Consider the following 20,884-nt stretch of genomic DNA (forward strand, 5'->3'; position numbering starts at 1 on the left):
ATTCTATTTTGTTATACTAAAATGCAATTGAAATTTAACTTAATATTGTTTATGCTATTGCCTCCCAAGTATATGTCATATTAAACATTAAAGTTTTCCAACAACTTTGTTGTTGTTGCTAAAGCCACAGCCAAGATTCTCATGACCCCCACGTTGTATGCCTCTGCTTTTGATCTATTATATTTTAAAAATATATCAGTGGTATCTTAAATAATCATAAAAAGTAAAAGTTGCTAGAACCCATTCTGTATGTTAGTTTATGACTGTAATAAATATTTTGCTTTATAGTCCTATCTTTGGTACTGTTTCATTTTGTTCTGGACAAAGATAATTTGGATTGGCAGAAAACTAGAAAACATAGTAGACATCAGTGTCTGCAAGTACTACGACTGGCCACACTAGCATAGAAAATTCTTGGAAATAGCAACTTTCTGTTAAAGTACTGTATTCACATTCTGCTCTCAAATATTCAGATGTGCCTTTCAGTACAAAAACATTATCTACCTCTCCAGAGCTTGTGCATGTGTTTGTGTTCTAATCTATTGAAAGAAAGAAGACAAAAGGAAATTTGGGACAATTTATAAACATTTGTATTCTGCTTTTCTAAATTTGTAGTATTAAATTATATTCTTTGTCATTGATGTCCAGATAATATTAGGAAATTTATATCTTAGTTATTTATAGGTACACTTTGTTTTTCTCATTTCAACACTAATAATGTGTTGAATTACACACTCCTACCGGCGTAGCCAAAATTTTGAGGTACAAATCACTGATCTATCACTGTCATTTTGCCAATTGGAGCCCAAGGAAATACTTGTAATTAGTCAAATTTTAACGAAACAGAATATTGTGCTTCTGTGAATTGTAGCTTTTGTAAAGGGTGCAAAATATTTCTCAGATATTTTGTATCAGCCACAAACCTACCTCAGCAATACAACAATCAGAATCTATCCTCTATGTCCATTTTCAGAAAGAGAAAAGGAATTCAGTGCATAATCAAAATAAATTTGCAGCAGTAATTATTTTCATCAATTTCAGAAACTGACCCCTACTCAACAAAAGCCAGATTTCCAATGTCATCCGACCTGGAAAGACATGCCATTGAATCAGTGGGATGTGCTTATAACATAGACAGAATCAAATTGCAAAATTGAGGCACAGGCAGACATACCTTGCTGTAAGCCCACTGAAAAATGTACTTCAGCTAAATGTAGGTAGTATTGGTTTGCATATAGGTTCCCCTTTCTAAACTGTCCTGATGGATTTGAGGCCATCAGACCATCAAGGCTGAAAAAAAAATAGATAGAAAAAGCAGGCAATTTAAATGGTATAATTCAAAAAATATTGAATGATTTTTTTCTAATTTAGCTGTCAGCTTAGTCACAATTTTAAAAGATCCTGGTTTATAGTCACAAATCTTAAGAATTTTCGGGGGAGAGAAGGGGAAGAGAAAGAGCAAAATCAGAAATTACAAAGCTGCTATGTTGACCCAAGTACAGCATTTACTATTCCTGCTGGCAGATGCATTTGTCAAGAAGTGTCTAATGTAATAAAATTAGACAATTTAACCAGCATGACCATTTTGTATGTCAAGCATCAATACCAGCACTTAACTTCAGAATAAAGAGACACATGACTTAATTTTATATGCATTTTTATTTGACAAATTCAGATTTGCCAAGCCAATATTATGTACATGTGTTCTTTCTCTTTTATATACATGCATAAATACATAGAAACCCATATAAATGCACACATTTTATATTTTGGAGTATAAGTAATACACTTACAATGGTTTTGGTGGTGACTGAAATGCAAGTCAAATTTCTTTTGATTTTATCACTAAACCATTGTGTAACAAAAAGTAATTCTCAGATATAGAATGATCATCCAAATGCTGTCTAACCCTATCAAATACAGGTCAATGGCATCAGAACTGCCACCTGAAATTTCCTCTATTGGAGCTGGCAAATGCTGTGGATCTACAGAAAGCTTAGAATTGCGACAGAATTACACAAGCACTGTGTAAATAATCAAACTGTGACCTGTGGGGTTAAAACCTATAATTGGAGTGATACTTCAAAGAGATGACTACTTTCTCTGTGCTATTTTGTGCAGCCAGATAGGAAGATGACTTCTTGGGATTTTTTATTGGCCAGAGCCACGACTGCAAAAGTAATATTTCCAACAGCTGCTGGGACATTTGTATCCTGACAAATTAGAGGCCACAGTGAAGCATTAAAGGACATCAAAGGCCTTATTTTAATGTAAAAACAACCAGGCCTTCCAACAGGGTATATTTAACAGTGAATTAAAAATGCAGATTAATACATCTAGATTCCAAGCCTCTGTCACAGATATGAAGATTTACAATAGTTTTTCCTCCCTTTATGATGTCTAATTATTTTAATAGAAATGGCAAACATAGTGCAACAGCCAATATTTTTGTAACATTTGGAAACACTTCATTTGATCTATGACTTTCTTCTGCGTTTGATTTCATCAACAGCTGTCTCATCTTTGATTCTATTTGTATAGTTTTGATCTATATTTGTGAGTGCTAATTTACTGCACAAAAATACCTGTGTTTGCACATATATCTTTGCAACATTTTTTGGACTTTTTTCCTAATCAGAAATCTGGCCAGCTGCACTTCTAGGGAAGTTAAGGTTGCTTTTAAATTGGGCATTTTATATTTTTGTCTCCTTATTTGCTTACTTATATTGGAGGGACAGACAGACAAATGAGTAATATCTTTTCCAGTAAAAGAGAGAGAGGGAGGGAGGGAGCTCAAAACAGTGAAACATAGCCTACAGTTAGAATAATAAAACTACATTTAAAACCTCAATATTCATTTAAAGTCTAAGTGCTATTGCTATTTATTAAAAATAATGTTATGCAAAATACTTAACTCTAAACAAATAATTTGAAATCAGATTTGCAATTCCTAAGAAACTTTTAAGAATCAATATTATTAACTGTATAGGAGAGTAGAAATTCTCTCATTTCAGAAATAAAAAATACATTTTTAGCTTAGTTTTATGCATACTATTATTTATTAGTAAATCCTGATAAATTCAGTGATTTGCTGGAAAATTAAAAACAGAACAGACGTAATTATTTTGACAAATATATCATTGCTCATGGAATATCAGCACTTCTTTGGCTTACACTCTAATCTTTGATCAGATAGGCCTCTAAATTGTACAACAACTTGAAAAATCTTGTAAGTGTTCATAAGAAATTACCATTATTTGGAAGAAGCTTCATTTAGCTACTCAGAATGATTAATCCGCATATGATTTTATGCAACCCTTAATTACTGTCTTCATATAAACAACTCTAAGCTCTTCTCCATTCAGATTAATATAAAACTCCATTATTTCTTCCTTTTTGTCTTTGAGAAAATAAAGATTAGTAAGAACCATATCAATAGGACTATTAGTTTCCAGAGCTGAAGACAGAAGGAAGCAGTTTCCTGACATGAAATCTAGGTACAATCTGGTCCAAAGAATGAATTTGCATTCAGCCCATAAATTCCTTCTTAGAGCTGACATTGAGTTCCTGGCTTAAAACATCTGTCCTAAACATCATTCCTCTTCTGCTCCTACTTTTCTTATATCATCATGGTTAACTGGAAAGTTTGAAAGCTTGTGCATCCTTTAATGCCATTTGATTATCCCTAATCAAGATATCATTAAATTATGTATTTAATATCTTCACACTGTGATTATCTTCACAGATAATTTAGCTGTATGTTTTTTTATTATGATCAATGCTCTTATGCTTTCAAACTATATACCAGGAGAAAATATTTTTTCAAATATGAACACACAAAGGACTGCAATCTTAATATTTCCCAAATTTAGTTGTGAAATATTTGATATCAGAGAGAGATATCTGAAATAGGAGTGTTTTTAAGAGCAGTTAGAATATAAATTGTATATATTTCATATACATTTGTATTTTAGCCTAATTTACAAAACAAATTACAGACTGCCTTCTGCAAAATAGGAAAGAAGGTGATTTTTAGGTGATTTGGGGTTCTTTTTTCCATTTGTTTTTTTCTTCTCCCATTCATTATTATTATTTCCTGGAGCACTTTTCTGGCAAACTCTAGCTAATGATAATTATTTTACTATGCATTATTCTAAAATACATACCACTGAAAGTTATATTTGAGTGGAACACTCTGTAACAATGGTGGGATTCAAATTTTTTTACTACTGCTTCTGTGGGCATGGCTTGATGGGTGTGGCAGGATACTGTAAAATCTCCAGACAGAGGTGGCATTTGCTGGTTCTCTGAACTACTCAAAATTTCTGCTACAGGTTCTCCTGAATTGGTCAGAACCTGATGAATAGCACCTCTGCTTTGTAATGCATTTAGCATTAAGTTAATATATAATAAAGAGTTAAACTAAGAGTTAAACTATGTTTGCACAACTAGCATCATATCTCTATGAGATTCTGCATTCATATAATATTTCACCTACAAATTGTGCAAACCCAGGTTTTGACTTCCCATTGGCACATATAGAAGATGTGGATAATTCCATATTAAATTTAAATGAATAGAAAAACCATAGGCAGTGGTGGTGACACAAAAAAAATGCTTTCAAAATGTTCCATTTCTTGTGGACTGGAAAACTTTTGACTAGAAAAATGGGTCCCTTCCAGTTGTCTGTGAGGGCTCCATTTGAAGAGATAAAATGTGCAGAACGTTTTGTGTAGAGATCAGAAAGGCTTATTTCAAGGGTAGGTCATTCCTAACAGAGAGGCAGGTGATGAAGGAACAATAGAACAGTTGGTCTCTGTACTTACATAGGCATTGACGTGCAAGGCCCCTGGAAGATATAAAGAATCCTTATATCTTTAAAGACAAAACTGAGCAGCTGATAATATGTTTGGTAATAGATATACTTGAATTGGTTTTTGTTCTGTAAAAAAGATTAGCTTTCACACGACAAAAATATTCTAAAACTAGCTAACTAGCCTACTGAAGACTGCCTACACCTATCTACTTAACCTAGGGGTAAGCTCAATGATCTAGGAATAACAGAATGACAGAGTTGGAAGGGACATTGGAGATCTTCTAGTCCAACCTCACAGCCAGGATATTTCTCCTTAGTTCTAGTTTACTTCCTTTCTTGATTAGCTTCCATCTATTGTTTCTTGTCCTGCCTTCAGGTGCTTTGAGAATAAGTTGACCCCTCTTCTTTATGGCAGCCACTCAAATGTTGGAACACTGCTGTCATGTCACTCCTACTCCTTCTTTTCATGAAACTAGATATTTCCAATTCCTGCAACTGTTCTTCATATGTTTTAGTCCCCAGTCTCTAATCATTTTTGTTGCTGTTCTCTATATTAATAATGCAAGCTTTATGAGGATCATATCAAAACTGTGGGCAGGATCAGAACTTTCTGTATTTTCCTGGGTTAATAGATAGAATTTATGAGGGTTTTTTCCTTTTTTAAAAACCCATATTTATTTTATGACAATCATATTTCATACCTGGAAATAGCAGGAAATAATGGACACACTGTAGTCTTTAGGAAAGGAGTCACCCAGAGATTTCATGTGTGAACATATCTCACTGAATTTGAAATCTAGTTTTTTCCTTCTTTTGAAGAAGAAGATTTGTTTGGCCTAAACAAAATTGTTCGCCTCTATATTACCTTCTAATATTGATGCTTCCTGATCACTAGAAAATAAAAAAAAATACACAGAAAAATATATCAAAATTCCTTGCATCTGTCAAAGAGAATTATTTTTCATAGCTGAAAAGAAATGTACTATACTTGTATATTAAAGAGCAAACTTTTTATGCTTTTGAAATGATTTAAAAATGATAAAGTGGCACAATATGTTTATACGGGGTTTAAATTAACATGTCAAGAGATTGAATTAGTTTGACTAGCTTGATGTGGTGTTAAGTGCTAGATTAGAGGCAAACTCTATGAGTTCTCGTTCTCTCTTTGGCCTCAAAGTTGGGGGCTGATTTTAGACCAATCCTCTCTATTTTCTCTATTCTCCCAGATTTATGTTCTGGATTTGGGAGAGTCAATTTATCCTCCTTCCAAACAACACAGTGTGATTTGGACTATTCCCAGAAACAACAGTCTGGTCAAAAATAGGGTCAGGTGATCATTTCCCTATCATAGTCATTCTTTCTTTCTATTATATTTCTTTCTCTTTATTCCAAAACAACACATCACTTAACTTTTCTCTCTCTCTAAGAGATTGGGTTCCAAAGAACGAATAGGAATCAGTTGTTTGGAGAAGCAGATTCTAGTAGTGGGTGGGAGTTCTGCCTTTAGTCATCATCTCTATGTAACATGTTTGAAAAATAAAAATTTTGAATGTTAAGACTTTCATTTCTGATGCAACAATATCCTAATTCGCCTTGGCATCTCTTCTTGTTAAATGTTACCTAATTTATAATAATATATGAAAATATATAGAAATAATATACTATTTTTGAGCATATAATTGTTAACTACTTTCCTTCATTTGGCTGAGCACAAGACATAACATTGCCAATACTGATATCAGATTTCAAGTGCTTATTAAGACTGCCAACTTATCTTCATCTATCTATCTAGCTAGCTAGCTAGCTATCCAATAGTGGGAGTCAAAAAATTTTACTAATGGTTCTGTGGTCGTAGCTTGGTGGTCATGGCTTGTTGGTCATGGCTTGCTGGTCGTGGCAGGTGAAGATTACTACAAAATCCCATTCCCTCCCCACCCCACTAACCTGCTTTCCAGCTCCATTCTCCTGTGCAGGGTAACAAAAGAAGACCCAGCCAATCAGCTGGGACTCAGAGGCAGAGAATAGATGGGGGTGGGGGCCAGTCAGAGGTGGTATTTGCCAGTTCTCTGAACTACTCAAAATTTCTGTTACTGGTTCTCCAGAACTGGTCAGAACCTGCAGAATACCACCTCTGTCTCTATCTCTATCTGTTATAGCGGCGGTGTCAGTAATGGGAGACAACCCTTTTAGAACGATTTGAACATTTATTGTAACATTAACTGATTACCCGCAGCTGCCACAAGCTAGCAAGTTTGTGCATGCTAGCGGGCAACAGCTGACTCTCCTGACAGCTCCTTTTATATTGAAGCTGTCAGCCTGGCCAGCCAATGAACAGCGGCTACAACTCCTGCCAGAACTGTGGACTAGAACGAGGACCACGTCGGTACGTAACACCCCTTTCCCCCAGTTACAGGCATGCATACTCTCGCAAGTAGGCGGGGCGTCACCTGACTCAGCCCAACCTATGTGGTTCAGTTGGAATATCCAATGGCGAGGTGTCAGGTGTGCGACCAGCTGTCTCCTGTGGTAGCAACTTAGGGCATGTGGACACAGGAGGTTCTTATTGACTTGGAGAAATGTCAAAAGGTAAGTCTTGCTTGAGCTGAGGCTCAGCGATAGTCATCTCGGGTTCGGGATCATCGGTTTTGTTGTTTGTCAGTCGGTTGCCATCTTGTCGGTCGCCATTGGGCCAGTGGTCCTTGGATGCGTTCCACCAACCTCACAATTGATTGATGTGCCGCCGCCAAATCTGGCCATCAGGTATTCTAACTCTATAGGATTTTGGGCAAGTGACAGCAATTATCTCCCTGGGTACCCTTAAAGGATCTCCTGCCAAATTTCTCGCATAAACTGGGTCATATAGTTTAAAAATCCTGGACTTGCTGGAGGAATCTAAGGGACAGGAAGGGGAGAAATTTGGATGCAACCTGTCAAGGCTTATCCACAATCGCTGACCCATCAGGAGCTCCACCGGGGAGCGGTTAGTGGCTGCGCTTGGTGTCGCATGTTGGATTAAAAGGTACTTGGCTAATTTTTCATGCCAATCCTCCCCTCCCATCCTTCCTAAGGTCTCTTTGGCAGACCTTATTGCTCTCTCAGCCTGGCCATTCAACGCCAGGTGGTACGGCACAACCAAAACATGCCGGATACCCCACTTTGCTAAGAATATTTCAAATGTGTTGGATGTAAACTGGGGCCCATTATCAGACACCAACACATCGGGTAACCCATGAGTTGCAAATAATCTGGTTAATGCCTTAAGTACAGCTTCTGATGTTACCGAGTGCATAAGCGTGAGCTCTACCCATTCAGAATATGAATCTACAAGTATTAGTAACATTCCGTCCTTAAAGGGGCCCACTAAGTCGATATGCATTTTTGACCAGGGGGCTCTAGCTGATTCCCATTCAAAAGGTGTGGCCATGGGTGGTGCAGGCCTTGACAACTGACAAGCCTGGCAGGCCCCAACTGCTTCAGTAATATCCATGTCCAACCCAGGCCACTATACATAGCTTCTAGCTATAGCTTTCATCCTGGCCACTCTAGAATGCCCTTCATGTAGATTTTCCAAAATCCAGGGCCGTAATTTACTGGGCACTACTACCCTACACCCCCATAGCAGACAGCCCATTTGGGTGGACAACTCATATTGTTTAGCTTTGTATGGAGTGAATGTAGACGCCAACATCTCTTTTGGCCACCCCCTCCTCACCCAGTCCAATACTTTAGAGATTACCTCATCCTTAAAGGAGAACTGAGCTATGTTACGTGCTGTAATGAGCAATTGATTGACTGTCGATGTAGTTGTGGAGTCTTCAACTCGTACTGGCAGTGGGCAGCAGCTCAAAGCGTCAGCATTACTAATCAATTTGCCGGCACAATAAGTTAGTGTGTAGGAATATGCTGATAAGAATAAGGACCATTGGGTCATGCGAGGTGAAAGGATGTTAGGAGTTTGCCGGTTACCTGCCAAAAGTCCTAATAAAGGTTTATGATCAGTTATTATTTCAAAATAATGTCCAAACAAAAACTCATTGAATTTTTTAAATGGCAGCGACCACAGCGAGGGCCTCTCTGTCCAACTGGCTGTAATTTCTCTCTGTCCTCGACAAGGTTCTTGAGAAATATGCAATAGGTGCCTCATGTCCATTTGGAGCTTTGTGGCTAAGGACTGCCCCAATGCCAACCACAGAAGCATCACACACCAGAATAATCGGAAGCTCACAGTCAAACTGAATCAAAATACTTTCAGAGGATAGTAATGCCTTGACAGCTTTGAAAGAGGTAGCTTCCTTTTGGCCCCAAACCCAAGGCATCTTAGCGTCTAGCAGTCTATGAAGGGGCTCAGCCACTGATGCTTTGTGTGGCAGGAAGGAACTATAGAAATTTAGCAGACCTAAGAAAGCTTGCAGCTGAGCCTTGCATGTAGGGGTTGGGGCCTCTTTGACTGCTTTAACCTTTGATTCAATAGGGTGGAGTCCAGTAGCATCAATGCAGCACCCTAAGAAATCCACCTGAGGGACAGCAAATTTGCATTTGTTTTTCTTAAGTTTTAAACCAGCTTTTTGGAAACGGAACAGGACATCCATGAGACGTGAAATAAGTTCGCTTAGATTGTTTGCAGAGATAAGGACGTCATCAAAATAGGGAATGACACCCTCCATGCCTTGATGAAGATGCTCAATAATGCTTTGAAAAATGCCCGGTGCAGTGCTTATGCTGAATTGCAACCGGGTGCATTTAAAGGCTCCGAGGTGAGTGACAATAGTTTGTGCTTCAGCTGCATCATTGTCAACGGGGAGCTGCTGATACGTCTGGGCCATATCCAGCTTTGCAAAAATGCACCCTTTTCCCAAGGAGTGTAACAAGTGTTGGATAACTGGCACCGGGTGTGCGTTTGGGTGTAAAGCCTTGTTCAATGTGCTTCAGTAGTCCACACACAGGCGAATAGACCCATCCTTCTTTAGCGGGGTAACAATGAGGGTTTCCCATTTTGCGAAATCGACAGGATGTAATATTCCCTGTGAAATTGATTATCTAACTCTGCATCTACTTTCGCCTGCAATGTGAAAGGAACTCTTTGCAGCTTAAGGCGAATGGGCACCACTAAGGGGTCCAAACTGAAAGAGATTGGGGGGTACCATTGTATTTGCCCAATTCCTTGCTAAATATGTCAGCAAACTCATTTAAAACGTTTTCTATGTTCTGGCTTTGTAAGGAATGAATGCCAGTTACTTTCAAACACAATGCAGAGAACCAATCTAATCCTAGAAGGCTGGGCAGGGTGCCTTCCACAATTAAAAGGGAAAGGCGACCCGTAAAGTTCTTGAATTTGATAGAAAACCTGCCAGACCCTATGACCGGAATGGAATTACCTTGATATACCTTGAGTGATAAATGGCAAGGTTTCAATTGTGTCTTAGCGATAGTAGGAACCAGGCATTTTATGGTGCCCCATGAGACAATGGAGAGGGATGATCCCGTGTCCACCTCCATGGAACAAGGTTTTCCTTCTAAAAACACAGTAACATAAACTTTTTTTAGAACATAGTTTGCAAGAGTGACAGGGGAACAGTTTAGAAGTGTGGGAAGCCCTGGTGAGAGTAAAACATTCTTCAGATTGGGTATTTACTCGCTGCTGCGCTTGGTAAGGAATAGGTTGATTCAGGTTTCTTCCGCTTTTGCAAACCCTTGCTAAATGTCCCTTGTGTTGACACTTTAGACAAATAACATGTCAAAAATGGCAATTTGCCCTTAAATGGTTACCACCACAGCTTAAACAGGACAGCTTTGGTTGTATTGGTTTGCTGATGGAACCCCCATTTTTTCTTGGATGTGACTGCTGGCCCTTGAGCCTATGAGTTTCTTCTTCTTTAGTTGAGGCATCCTCAGAGATCAAGTCTTCAGAATGGACAGATGCTTTGGTAGCAGCGGGGTTGATAGAATGTGGATTAGAACTTTGAATCTTGGCTGCAGAGAGTGTGGGTTGCTCAGCAGCTATTGACTCTTCAATGGCTACTTTTAATGTGAGATCGGACCTAGATAGGAGACAATGTTGAAAATGAAGGTCCCGTATGCCATAAATTAACTGATCAAGTAACATATCATCCAGTTCACCGAAACTGCAATGTAAAGCAGCGGTTCATAAGGCAGCCATGTAAGAACTAATGGTCTCCCCCTCAGCTTGAGCACTCCTTCTGAAAGCCAGACGTCTCACTATTCGTGATGGCTTCGGGGAGAAATGATTGCTCAAAACTTCTTGTAGAGCTTCCCAAGAAACAGCCTTTACAGTTTGATGGGCCAACAGAGCAGTTGCGGTGTCAAAAACTGTTGCGCCACAAAAACTCAAGAAATAACCTTTTTTCCTTTGGCTGGGAATTCCTGACAAGTCAGCGGCATCTAAGAAACAGTCAAACCTGTTAATGTAAGATTCCCAGATTTCAGAAGTCAGATGGAAACACAGAAAAAATGGCACAGCTGTCATTGTGAGGCATTTGTGAGGAGAAAAATTTCTTCAAGCAATCCACAGTATTCATTGGGAGTGTGCTCTAACCTGACCCTCATCGCCAGTGTTATAGCGGGGTGTCAGTAATGGGAGACAACCCTTTTAGAACAATTTGAACATTTATTGTAACATTAACTGATTACCCAACGGCTGCCACAAGCTAGCAAGTTCATGCACGGTGGTGGGCAACAGCTGACTTGCCTGTCAGCTCCTTTTATATTGCAACTGTCAGCCCGGCCAGCCTATGAACAGCAGCTACAACTCCTGCCAGAACTGTGGACTAGAATGAGGACAACTATCTCTATCTTTATCTCTCTATATCTATATCTATCTTCTATCAATCTATCAATCAATCTATCTATCTATCTATCTATCTATCTATCTATCTATCTATCTATCTATCAATAATTTTGTTTATCTGTTGTCATGTATTTAGAGAGTCAAGAGTTCTATAAAGATGTCTGGCTGTTAACTGTCATTAACTGCCAGTTCTTCAATGAAGTCTGGCTACCAATTGTTGCGAGTTGTTTGGTTCACACTACTGTGCTATCCAGGGTGAACCACGAGGAGGCAAACTTGTATCACACCCCATAGATGACCCTACAAAAAGGTGCCAAGTTTTGACCTTCCTCACCAGCATTGGTCAAATCTGAACAGGATCCGTACCCAACATGGTGTCTGCCAGGACTCATTGTTTAAGTGGGGCCTTGTCTCTATCCTTAGTTTAATTGTAGTGCACCTTGACAAAATATCAATAACATTGTGTCCAAATGTCCATCAAGAGCTTACACCGGCCCAATGTCTGGTTTTTTCAACATAGACCACCCTGTTCTTGAATGGCTGGGTGGACTGGGTGCATTAACATTTGAACCACTATAAGTCCATGTATTTGTTATATACTAAATAAATAAATAAAACTGTCTTTGCTGACTGAGCAAAGAGCATTAGTAAAACACAGAATATTTAAATAGTTAAAATCAATTTAAAAAGTGACCTGATATTACAATAACAGCAAAAAACACACAAAATGTTAAACGTTAAAAAAAAAAGCATACTTATAATTTCTTCCTGATGAAATGTAAATGGAGCCCAGCTTTACTTAACAATACAACTTATCAGAATTACACATATATATTTAAAATAGAAAATTCACTTCAAATGATTATATGAACAGTTTTTCCAGCTCCAATATTTTGCATTTCCTCCCACAATACATCATAATAAGCATCCTCTGTCATTAATTCTTCTGAAATCTCCAGATGGGAAGCAAAATATTAATTTTGTTCAGCCTTAGGCATTGTTTATGGTTAAGGTACTCACTAAATCACTGTTCTTCTTGCATTATTATATTAGATTCATATTACCAAAAAAAAAAGTCAAGACCCATGGGTATAAGGTTCATTTTGTCATAAATATATAATGAATTGTTTTTCGACATGATTAATTTGTCAAAAAAAAATGGCATCTGTGGGTGCTGTCTGTCTGTCTGTTTCTCTCTCTCTCTCTCTCTCTCTCTGTCTCTGTGTGTGTGTGTGTGTGTGTGTGTGTGTGTGTGCATTTGTATATGGCAGACAAGATTCCTGACCAACTAACTTACCTTGTAGTCATGGTAATACTCATGGAATTATGCAAATTAATTGAATCTTTCAATGTTGCATAAAATGCTACTCCTGGTACAAGGCATGGAACATTAAGCTGTTCATCTACCAAAAGAGTTGCATTTTAAAAGCAGGCATCTGCAAGAGAGAGGCCTCATGACAGAGGGACTTTCCTGAAGACTACCAACCATTTCACAAAAAGTTGTGTTTTAAAAAATGTAAAAGGTATTTTTTAAAGTAACTATCACAAGGGAGTATTGGATTCTTTTCTCTGTCTCAGATAACAAAAAGAAAACTTTTGCTTTAAGAGAAAATGATACTATCCCAATATACTTATTTTATTGAAAATGATGCTATTTTCAAACCTTCCAGTTAATAATGTCAAATACGAAATATTGTAATTTAACTAGCAGCCCCATGCATGAGGAATGTAAAGAGATTTACTGCAGAAGAAGCATGCATAAAATCATGGTGTTACAGCTGCTTTATTTTCAAATGGGACTAAATATATACTATCAGTTGGTTTATGCATCTACAAGCAGTGTACGGTATTAAAATACATTATATACCATTTATAAACTAAAAACAAAGCAGTGTGTGCTTTATCTTCCTAGTTGGTGCCAAATGAATAACCATAGGATAGGGCACAACCAGGAATCCTTCCATTGTTGATCTCAATGTGTCAGGTTGTCTAGGGCCTCATAAGTACATATTAAAACTTTAAACTTGGCCCAATTGCAAACTGGAAGAGGTATAGCTCTCTCAACTCCAACATGACAAGGTAATAACTAGACCTACTATACAACATCATTGCTACATTTTGCATTATCAGATTCTGTACCATGTATAAGGGCCTCCCATTGAAAGGGCCTTTATGGGTATGAGTTGTAGACGTACCCACTGGAGTTGCATTCCTTTCATATGTCACAGTAAATTTATTTTATATACTCAGACTAAGACTAGATTCATTCTATACCTATTTACTTGGCTTATCCCCAAGGAAATCTACATGGGACTGCATGGAGCGCATTAGATTCAAAGAGCATACCAAATTTGACACTGTATCTTATTGAATACAGTGGGTTTTCTTCTGAATAGACATACATAAAATCAGGGCATATCATGAACTCAGAGAAACCCAGGCAACTTTAATCTTTTAATCTCCTGTCTGCCATTATCTATTAACTTATTAATTTATTTATGATGTATTTATTTTACAGCTTTTCTAACCCTCTACATTCCCAATAGACTCTGGGCAGAGAACAATACAATAAAGACAGTACATCACTTAATGCAATTAAATATATATATTGAAGGAGATAGTTTTGCTTGTTTTTGCCTACTGTAGCAGTATGAAAATGATGTATACATAGAGTGATATAAGTGAACATTTTATTCCAGTTAGTTATGTTTGGTGTGTGAGAGAGCCTTCCGCTATTTCTGTTGCAATATGGACCATAAAATAAATGGAAGGATCCAGAAAGAAAGATAATTTTTGAATGTTTTAAAAATGTAAAAATACATGAGAAGTGTACGTCTAAATTTTAGGCTTTTCATGAACTTGTAACCTAATCCAAATGGTGACTGGCCTTCCTTCTAATTGACCCACAAAATTGCCCTAGATTTTTCTATGAAAAATAATCACAATCCTGAGTTTCCTTCCATTTCTCTTCACAGCCACAGTAAATACAACTCTATGAACTTAAAACCACAATACTTATGTAGATCACACATGTCATTAAATTCAAGAAGAGGAATGTAAAAGGAACATAGGAGTAATATCCACACAGAGAAATCTATATCTAATTAAAATGGTATTTTGTGGGTTTTGCTTTGCTTTTATAATATAATCACCTATTAACAAAAGAAATCACCAAACTATAAATATACATGGCATAATTTCATGACTATTTCTACTAAGAGAAGGATGGAAGGAAATACAATTTCTGGATATTTTATTGGTTCATTTGAAATTAGTTATTTTATCTCAGTCATGAAATTAGTTCTTATTTGTTTCATCCAAGATAAATTTCATTTGATCTTTGCTCAAGTTAGTATTTCTTATCTTATTCCTGGCTAATAATCATATAAATGTATATACTATAATAATATAAAAGTGCTGTTATCCAAAATAATTGCTAAAATATTTACTAGCCTATATATTGTCATTCCAGAGATGATGTATCTATCCTCCATCTATTCACATGATTTATATATGAAATTAGAACAATTGTTAGATTTAGCTGGAATTACCTGATATGCCCATTCTCTATGAGCTATGAAGAGCATCCAGACATGGGAGGTGCTTCCTCTTCTCTCGTCCGATAGGCTGAGCTGATTTCTGAGGACACTCCTCCTTGAGGCTCCTCCTTAGTGTCCCCAGTTTTGGCGAAGTCGAAGTGATAAGTTCATCATCATTCTCCTTCACCTTTGCTCTGTAGACTTGGCCAGAATTGGACCCACACCAGACGGAATTTAGGTAGGGCTGGATGCTCTTCACAGCTCACAGAGAATGGGTGTATCAGGTAAGCACCAATGCCCCTTCTCCAGATGAGCTGTTCAGAACATCCAGACATGGGACATACCAAAGCTTGGCGTGTCCTATGGGAGGGTCTCAGTCTGGTTTGGAGTCCCCTCGTGTTATGTATGGACCCATTGTAATACCCGTCTGAAGGCTGCTTCAGCGGAAGCAAAAATGTCCAGTTTATAGTGTCTTATGAAAGGTGATTGTGAAACCCATGTTGCTGCCCTACATATCTCTTCGATTGATGCTTGAGTAGCCCAAGCAGCCGATGTTGCAGTACTCCTAGTTGAATGTGCTGTAATACCTATAGGTACAGGCAATGACTGAGTCTCGTAAGTCTTTGCAATCATGGCTCATAGCCACCTGCCAACTGTCGATGATGTGACCTTCCTGCCTTGAGTAGCTGGTTGAAAAGACAAGAAGAGCGCGTCCATCTTCCTAAAAGCTGTAGTTCTGTCTATATAGATTCGGAGTGTACATCTCACATCTAACAGATGCCATTGTCGCTCTAGACCACGACATGGCGTAGGACAGAAGTTGGAGAGTATCAACTCCTGAGCTCTGTGGAAGGTCGAATTAATTTTGAGAATGAAGATTGGATCTAGATGAAGGACAACTCTGTCAGAATGGAAAATGCAGAGATCTTGTCTCACTGGCAGGGCAGTTGGCTCAGAAATTCATCTTGCAGATGTTATCACTACTAAGAATACCACCTTGTACGTAAGTAGATGGAGACTCGTGGTTCTCAAAGGCTCAAAGGGTTTTTTTGTGAATGCTGTGAAAACCTTGTTTTAATCCCAGGTGGGATATCTATGAACTACTGGAGGTCTTAAATTAGTGGCCCCATGGTGGAAACTGCATATTCTTGGGTGATGAGCGATGGATCTTAGGTGACCACAGGCAATGACCGAGGCTAGAGCCACCACCTGTCTATGCAAAGTGTTTGGTGAGAGTCCTTTGTCCAAACCTTCCTGAAGAATCTCCAGTATTTGTGCCACCAATGGAGGGGTGAAGTCTATTTTCACCTTGTCGTACCACCTGCAGAAGTTGTTCCATGTGGCGTTGTATATACGGTTCGTTGACAGACGTCTGGCCGCTTGGATCATAAAGATGACTTTATTGGAGAGTCTCTCGCCTTTCAGACGTCTCCGCTCAAGCCCCATACAGCTAGGTGCAGCCATTGTGGGTCCAAATGTTGAATTGGACCCTGTGTGAGCGAGACTCTGTCTGGTAAAATTCTCCATGGGTCTGTTATCAATAGATCCCTGAGATCCGCAAACCACGGATGTCTTGGTCAGTAAGGTGCCACCAAGAACACTTCCGCTTTCTCCTCTAGAAGCTTGTGTAGTACCTTGGAAATCAGTGGGAGAGGAGGGAAGGCATAGAGGAGACCTCAAGGCCAGTGACAGCGTAGAGTGTTAACTCCCTCCGCTCCTTGTGTTGGAAATCTTGACATGAACCTCAGGAGCTGTATGTTGATAGGCAAGGCAAAGAGGTCTATGATTGTTTGGCCAAACAAATATGACATCTCCTGGAACAGTCTTGGGTGCAGGTGCCACTCAGAATGGTCAACAGTGACCCTGTTCAACCAGTCTGTCTGGATGTTGGATTGTTCTGAGATGTGTTCCACTTTGATGGAGATCAAGTTCCTCTCTTCCAAGCGGCACAACTTATCTGTCTCCTTCATTAGTGATTTTGAATCATTGTCTGTTTATATGGACCTTTGTAGCCACGTTGTCAGTCAGGATTAGGACATGTTGACCCTGGATCAGTGGTAAAAATTGTCAGAGGGCCAGATGCACTGCCCTCATTTCTAGCCAGTTTATGCTGCAGGCCTGTTCTGTCATGGACCAACGATCCTGAGCTGTAAGGGACCAACAGTGCGGCCCCCCCAATCCAAACAGACTTGCGTCTGTTGTGATAGTCTGTCTGTGACAGTCCTTGAAAAGACAGCCCTTGTTGATGTTTACTGTAGTCCACCAATGTAGCAATATAAGCACCTTTGATTGAACGGTAATCTTGGACATGGAATTGCTCCTTCCTGACCACTGATACTGGAGCAGAAACCATTGAAAGGTTCTGGAGTGGAGCTGGGCCAGGGAACAACAGAAATGCAGGAGATCATTTTTCCTAGCAGTTTGAATAATTGGTCCAGGGATATTCTTTTGGTAGTCCTAATTTCTTTTGACAACTGCTTAATGCTATTCTGCCTATCTGGTGATAGGGATACCTTCCCAGCCACTGTATCAATGATGGCTCCTAGATGCAGGAACTGAGTCAAAGGTGTTAAATGACTCTTGGCCCAATTTATTGAAAATCTGTACTCTTGAAGAACTTTTAGAGTAACCTGAGTATCTAGTTCAGCTTGCGGGCTGGACGATGACAAAATTAATATGTCCTCGAGATAGCATTATAACCTAACAGGCTTATTCCTAAGATGGGCTGCTAATGCCGCCAGAACCTTCTGGGGGCAGAAGCCAGACCAAATGGAAGAGCTATATACTTGAAATGGTGGTTGTTAGAACAGAATCTCAGGAATCTGCTGTGCGTGGGTCTTATAGGAATGTGTAAATATTAAGTCTATTGACGTTAAGATGTCTCCTTGTCTGATACTGAGGAGTATTGATTGCAAGGAGCTCATTTTAAATATTCTATAAACCAGGAAGTAATTCAGGTGTTTTAAGTCTAGAATGGCTCTCCACCCCCACCCCCTGAACCTTTTGAGACCACAGATAGATGTGAATAAAAACCTTGCCCTTGTTGATCTGAATGCATGGTTTGGACTGCATGGATCTCCAGCAAATTCTGGATTGCGGTCTCCATAAGAGTTCTTTTTGTAGGATCCCTTGAAATAGGGCACATCATGAAAAAGTTCGGGGGTGTGGAGAGAAACTCTAGAGAGAGACCTGATCTTATGGTCTCTCTGGCCCAAGAATCTGATGTTATAGATTCCCATTGCTCTGTAAATAGCCTTAACTGTCCTCCTATGGGAGAATCAGGAATGATTTTACTTGGGATGATGAAAGGACTTGTTGCCTGTCCCACAAATGTCTATTGTTAAAATGATATAAATCTACTCTGCCTCCCTATTACTTGGCACAACGATAGCTGGATAACTCTTGAATATTTTTTAAATTGCTAATGTGAAAATTGACCTAAGACACCCTCTTAATTGCCCTAAGACTGTGGCTATATGTTTGTAACTCATAACTAGGCTATAGCTCTTTTGAGCTAGCAACTAGAGGTGTGCAAAGCTTCAAAGGGATTATTCGTTTTAATAATGCTTTGAATGAAGCAGGAGTTTTAAGAGCTCTGAATTTTGCACAAATGTTCTTTCTAAAGACTTGTAGAACCCCAAATACATGTGAGTCTTCCTCACAATTCTTTGAAATGTACATTATTAATCTCAGTTAATTAGGAAGGGGGAAAGTCTGTTCAGTTCATTTTCATCTAATCTCTTAACTTTAGATTTCATGATGAAAATATCTCTATAGGGAATTCTTCTTCTGATAATTTTAGAAAGTTTTATAAGGAAAACAAATGAAGGCAAAAGTGCTTTGACAACTTCCACCAGGCCATGGATTAAACAAAACATTCCCTGTAAATTGTGAGCATGTGTTTTCAATTATTTATATGTTTATTATTGGTTTATTAGACCTGTCCTTGTAGGATAGCTCCAGCCAGGCAACATACATGGAAACTCCCATCTCCAAATCTTTCCTGCTAAGTGTGAGTTGGGCAAAGAAAAAACATTAGTGGCCCAAAATCATCCAGGTTCTGCAGTGGAAATGGATCTAGCTCTCCTCAGTCCTAGTCCAAGCTTTAATCACTACGAACACTGGTTGTTTATGGGAATGTTAATCACTTATAATCTGCAATCATATACCTATGCTTACTTAAATATAAACATTATATGACAGCAGCAGCTGTACACTGTCTGTTGTCCTGTGATCCCTGGATATACACTCTATTGATATTCTGATACACTATCTGGAAAAAACTAAGAGGTTCTTTTTATGGCATAATTATCCTGAGGAGAAGCTGACTGATGAGAAGGAGAGAGAGAAAAAAGGAAGAGGTGGCTGATGAACCATGTTATACTAGGCAGCCTTGGAACTGCTGAAAATTTGCTTTTCTAGAACAAGCCCAGTGAACATTGCTGAAGCATCTGGAGTGACCTAAAGACTACTGGGAGAGAGTGTTGATTATCAGAATAGGATCCTATTCAGAGGAAAAAGATCACCTGTTGTGGATCAAATTCTGAAGAAAGATGGAGGAAGACAACAGTCTGCCAGGTTGAGAAATTTCCAGCCTTGTGTAAATAATACCCTTACTTAACTCTGAAAGGGGACTTACTGCATAGTAAGCCTTGAACATCAGAAAATGAGCCTATGGTGATTTGTTATTACTAAGAACAGGGAAAATAGATTCATAAATGGTTTCATGTGCAGAAATTGGAACATTTCCCAATATCCCAAACCCTTTCAGAGATATTTTCTTTCAGAACAATCATGAAAAAAAATCTATACCTATGCCAGTGTACAACGCCATGAATAAAATACCAGTCCTTTACCCAAAAAGTTCAATTACATGTTTGCTTATCGAGCTGTACCCAGTAGTGAATTTAGCTTCCTCCCTTTTCCAACCTGCAGCCCTATACCCTAAGAAAAACTAAATACTTAGGTCAGCCTCTTAAAATTGCAATAGAAGTATTTGGTTTTTTATTTTGTTTTTTATTTTTATTTTTATTTGGAAAATTTATATTGCCACCTATTTTCTCATAGTGACTCAAGCTAACAGGAAATAAAAAAACAATATAAAATAAATAAAAATAATTAAAAATTAAAATAATAAACTCCTATCCCCAACTCCTGCCCGACCCTGGCAACAACATACACTCATACCAGCCATTTAATGGACTCTATCCCACACCCCAGGCCCACTGGCAGAACCACATCTTTAAGGCTTTCCAAAAGGGTGTGAGGGTGGGGATCAGTCTAATTTTCAGAGCGATGATGTTAGAGAGGGAAGGACTACCACAGAGAAGTCCCTTCTTCTGGATCCCACAATATGTATCTCCTTATGGGATGGACTCACAACATTCATTGCCTTCCAGCTCTAGTGGGTCGAGTGAATTTGACTTCTAAGAGATGGTCCCTCAGATAACCTGGTCCTAAGCTATGAAGTGCTTTAAAGGTGACAAATACCACCTTAAATTGCAGCTGGAAGAAAATCATCAACCAATCTCCCACAGGAGAGGTGATATATGTGTACATTAAGGGCCACAAAAAACCATGTGGGTTGTTGCAACTTACACTCATTGGATTTCCAGATGCTTCTCAAGGGCAGCACCATGTAGAACTTGTTGCAATAGCCAAGACAGGAGGTGACTAGGGCATGAATGACTGCGAGTAGGGATTATTGGTCCAGGACAAGGCATA

This window comes from Notechis scutatus, chromosome 4 (genome assembly GCF_049901735.1).
Source record: "Notechis scutatus isolate UNSWTSFEM ecotype Mainland chromosome 4, rNotScu1.2, whole genome shotgun sequence".
NCBI classification, from domain to species: Eukaryota; Metazoa; Chordata; class Lepidosauria; order Squamata; family Elapidae; genus Notechis; species Notechis scutatus.